The sequence below is a fragment of the Ananas comosus genome, unplaced genomic scaffold (assembly GCF_001540865.1).
Source record: "Ananas comosus cultivar F153 unplaced genomic scaffold, ASM154086v1, whole genome shotgun sequence".
Lineage (NCBI taxonomy): Eukaryota > Viridiplantae > Streptophyta > Magnoliopsida > Poales > Bromeliaceae > Ananas > Ananas comosus.
In genome coordinates this window covers 44,907-50,159 of record NW_017893385.1, presented here as the reverse complement: position 1 = coordinate 50,159, position 5,253 = coordinate 44,907, and positions in this window count along the sequence as shown.

Below are 5,253 nucleotides of genomic sequence, written 5' to 3'. Positions count from 1 at the left end.
ACCAGGTTCGAAAGAGGCAACAAAGCAATTTAGTGCAACCGATATATATATCATCATATAAATTATGCAAATAACAGCTATCATGCTCATGCCTCACAACATGCAACAATGCAAATCATGCAACCAATGCGAGTAGATCTACTGATTCTACTTTCATTCCACAATTTATACCTCTTGCTATTTTTCATCATTGGCCATTTGCTTCTACGGTTCATCTACCTTAGCCAAGCTAACTACCCGACTTGATCTCGAGTCAATCATCCGCGGAATACCGCTCATATCCAGATCTGAGGAGAAGGACGTCTCACATGCACCTCAGCCTTAAATCTACTCAATTGGGATTCCAAATCCACTCAACTAGGATTCATCCACAGCTCATAATGCATGCCACTCATATGCTTATCACCCAATTTCACTAGCTAACCATAAGGTTAAACCCCGACTCACAACCAAATCCCATAGGTCAGGAGACCCAACCGCTGCGCACACCCAAGACCGTCTGCCAGGTAGGTACGTTAACCCATTGTGTGATAACTCCGGAGCTCACTGCTTGGGTGGAGCGACCACCGCCAAGCTCAAAACAGACTAAGTGAGTATGATCCAATACTCTCAACTTGAGGATACCCTACCAACTAGGGATAACAACAAACTCGGGAAATCCACCCATCCCAATATTCATGTCACAAGTTTTGTCACTACTACACTAGTTCCAAATGCCACTCTTTTATGTCATTTACTTGTTCAAGTTCACCACTTATTTTTAGCACTATAGGATTCCATGTCAATACCCAATTCTCATGCATCCACTAGATCATGTGTCCAACTCATAATTTCTATTTCTACCATGGAAGCATGCAAGGAATTGAATTACATCTAACCACATATCCTACAATGCATGATATCAACACATATAGTCAATGACACTAGGTTCAATGTCCAATCATTTATTTTCTATCCTAGTTGTCCACATCTAAGATTCATAGTTTTCATGCCACACTTGTCAAGTTCTCTAATCTTCCTAGAGTTTATCGATCCAAGTTCAACATTCATGTCTAGGCATACATATATATACATCCTATATGTTCCACATGCCTATATCATCATCATCATCCAATGGTAGGTAACATCATCTAGCAAAATATGATTCATGCATTCATATTAATCACATATTGTCACGCCCCGGAACCCAGCGGAAGCCCGCCCGGCGCATGCCCAGACCTGCCATATGTTTAAAACATATAAGGCGTCTAAACAAAATGATAAATAAGGCAAGAAGAGAGAAAAACATCTAGCTGTATCAGAGCAAAATGTATCTATGAGCTACAATAAAAGAAATAAACATAAAACTGAAAGTTCATTAGATAAAAGCATAAAATAGTACAACTGAAGTCCCAAAATAAGTGCTAGAAAGGTACATAGGTGGTCTCTCTATACATGGTACAAAATCTCTCTCTCTCTAATACAAAAAGAAAGAGTAAATCACCTAAGCTCAAAATGTAGCTCCCCGCTAACTAGCTACGCGACTCCCTTGCCGCAATCCCGTGTCTCCGCCGGTGCCGAAGGCTCTGAAATAAAACCATAAAACAGGGGGCGTGAGAACTATTGAATAATAGTTCCGAGTGGGCAATTACTGGCTTCAGTAAAATGCACCACTAGGCCCAAACTAAAAAGGGGTCAGTAAGCAGATATAACAAAAGCGATATGTACGACAAGTAAATAAGCATGAATATTTGCTGCCACATGATATCTCTACTTAGCGTGATTTAGCATAAGTAAGAAAAGCTATTCTCGTATGAATGTACCCAAGCATCGTTAGTATGATGTCTATAAGTCAAATAGTAAAGATGTCATGATTTACTATTCTAATCAATGTCCACACGGCATGATGAATGCTCAAAATCAAATCTGAAGTGACCCGCCCGAAGGCTGTCTGGCCCTAAGACCCACCCGTAGGCTGTCTGGCCGGTGCAGAGCCTAATGGCCCCGTGGTAGTCAACATCCCCACTCTAGGAATGAGCTTTTCCCACTGCAATCCACTTCGGCGCCCAATCCCGCACGGCGAATATGTATCGCGATTGCCATCTCCGGAGTGCCGGCTCGTAGGGTGCGACCCTCACAATTTTGTGCGAATGAGCACAATGGCAAGTAACAAAAGATCCGACTCAAGTACCAAGTCCTCATGTCTAACAACATGGAATACGTCACAACTCTCTCATAGGCCTATCTCTATGTCATCATGTCTAAAACATGGAAAGTAGTAGATGTCCATGGCCTATCACTAAGTCTCAATACAATAGTCTCATAGTTTGCTAGTCCAAGTGCCTTTTATGACACTTTCATTTACTAAGTCCAAGCTTAAAACAAATGTTCAAAAATGCATAGTTGAGCCACTTTAAACAAATGAGGCATGTTCCAAATGTCTAGTGCGAATACTACTCAAATGCATGTAACAATACCCAGAATGCTCTACTATATAGAGTGAAAATTATCTTACACATAACACATACATTGTAAGTGTTCTAAAATTCACATAAATTTCATTTAGCATAGATTTGCATTTAAAATGACGTTACGACGAGTATAGAAAACATGGGGGCCATATCGCCTCGTTTTCAAGAAGCCAAACCCACCACAACTCTTGCGTTCCTTCGTTTGCTCCAACGAAGGTGTCCACTAGTCTCCTAGCACCCTAAAGATGTAGGAATAAGGGTTAAACGAACCTTCCGATCAACCCTAAGCTCAATCAATAAGCAATATAGGCTAAGGTGGAGAAACTCACCTTAAGTGAAGAAATCCTCTCTCAAGCTCCAAATGGGAGTTAGAGTTCTTCAAATCCAACCTAAATAAAGATTCTAAACCCATCAATTAGGTTTCAAAGCCCTCAAATCAAAAATCCCCAAAATAAACCCTAACTCCCAAAATCTAGGGTTTCCACCAACAAAAGCACCATAGCTAGAATCTAGAGGAAGGAAATCATCAACTAACCTCTAGGATGCTCCAAACCAAGCTCAAAATCCTCTAGGGTTGAAGGTTGATCCACTACCAAGCTCCAAAAGCAAGCCCCAAGTCTCCAATGGTGAAGGAAGAAGTTGAGGAAGATGCTCCAAAGCCTCCAAGCTAGCTCTCCTTCTACTCCTCCTTCTTCTTTTCCTTTTCCTTCTCTTTCTAGAGAGTGTAGAGAGAGTGTGAGGGAGAGAAATGAGGGAAGGAGAGAAGAGAAAGGCTCTAAAAGCCTTCTAATGTAACAAAATCCTGATAAGCCCCTCAACAATCCAATCTGCACACTGCCCGGGTCTGGGCAGTTTTCGTCCAGAGGGACCGGTCTCTCCCCACATGGGACCGGTCTCTCCCCGCGTAGTCGCGCTCGGGGACCAGTCTTATCCTCCAGGGACCGGTTCCCTCAAGTTCTGCCGCAGCACTATTTCGGGGGGACCTGTCTCTCCCACGAGGGACCGGTCCCCGAGAGTGAAAACTCTCAGGACTTGGCCAAAATCCAGAAATCGAACCTTTTGGTCGGAATACCATCTACGACCTTCCACCAAGTGTGGAAAAGATGGGAATCCATATCAAGTACTCGAACCTCGCAATTTGCACAGGTCCAGTGTGTTACATTCACCCCTCCTAAAATGGAGTTTCGTCCGCGAAACCCAAAAGCGAACACATACCTCAAAGCTCCATCTGAAAAAGATGGGGATAGCGCTCCCGCAGCGTGCTCTCTAGCTCCCACGTGGCCTCCTGCTCCCCGTGGTTGCTCCAAAGAACTCTCATATACGGAATATCCCGATTCCGTAGTTTCTTCACTTCACGAGCCAAGATTCTCACTGGTTGCTCCTCGAAGCTCAAATCATCCCGTAACTCCATAGGTGTAGCATCCAACACATGAGTCGGGTCGAAGACATACTTCCGAATGACCGATACATGAAAGGCGTTGTGCATGCCTGATAGGTTCGGTGGTAGAGCAAGTCGATACACTACCGGACCTACACATTCCAAAATCTCGTACGGTCCAATGAAACGGGGGCTCAACTTACCCCGAATCCCGAATCTCTTGATCCCACTAGTCGGCGAGACCTTCAAGAAAACATGGTCTCCAACTTAGAACTCCAAGTCTCGCCACCGTCGATCGGCGTAGCTCCTCTGTCTACTCTGTGTCATCAAAAGTCGCTCCCGAGCAATTCGAACCTTATCCTCAGCTTCCTGGAGTACATCAGGGCCTAAAGCCAATCTCTCGCTGACTTCACTCCAATGAAGTGGCGATCTACACTTTCGTCCATAAAGTGCTTCAAACGACGCCATCTTGATGCTTGCTTAATAACTGTTGTTATAAGCAAACTCCGCCATCGGTAGGTGCTATGACCATCCTCGCTGTAAGTCTATCACACATGCTCGGAGCATATCCTCTAAAGTCTGAATGGTGTGCGCTCCGACTGCCCATCACTCTGAGGGTGGAAAGCAGTGCTGAAGTCCAGTCGGGTGCCCAGGGCGTCCTGCAGACTCCTCCAAAAGTGAGACACAAATCGGGTGTCTCGATCAGATACAATCGAAGTGGGCACTCCGTGAAGTCGTACAATCTCATCAAGGTACACTTGTGCGAGCTTCTCTCCGGTCCAAGTAGTATGAATAGGTATGAAGTGCGCCGACTTTGTCAACCTATCTACGATCACCCATATAGTATCATGCCCGGCCTGAGAGCGGGGCAATCCAGTCACGAAATCCATGGTGATCTTCTCACACTTCCACACGGGAATAGGTAAACTCTGAAGCTTTTCCGCGGGTAATCGGTGCTCAGCCTTTACTTGTTGGCAAGTCAAACAACGAGCTACAAATTCGCCAACATCTTTTTTCATCCCGGGCCACCAATAAAGCAACTCCAAGTCCTTATACATCTTGGTGCCTCCCGGATGTATAGCATAGGGCGCTCAGTGCGCTTCTTGAAGGATATCCTGTAGCACACTGGACCTTTGCAAATTGCGAGGTTCGAGTGTTCGAGCTGTGTTTTGAGTCCTTCAAGACTTTCTGGTGGGTCGTTGACAGTGTTCCGACCTATGGCTCGTATCCCGAGAATTATGGTTTAAAGCTGTGTACCAAAATCTGAAAAACCGAATTCTTGGCCAGCTCTCGGGTAACCTTCAGGGGGTCTTGTACCAGTACAAGGTTGGTGGTTGTACCGGTACAAGGTTGATGGTTGTACTGGTACAGCCACCGGGCTTGTACCGGTACAGAGCCGCGGAACCCCCCCAACCCGAGCCTCGG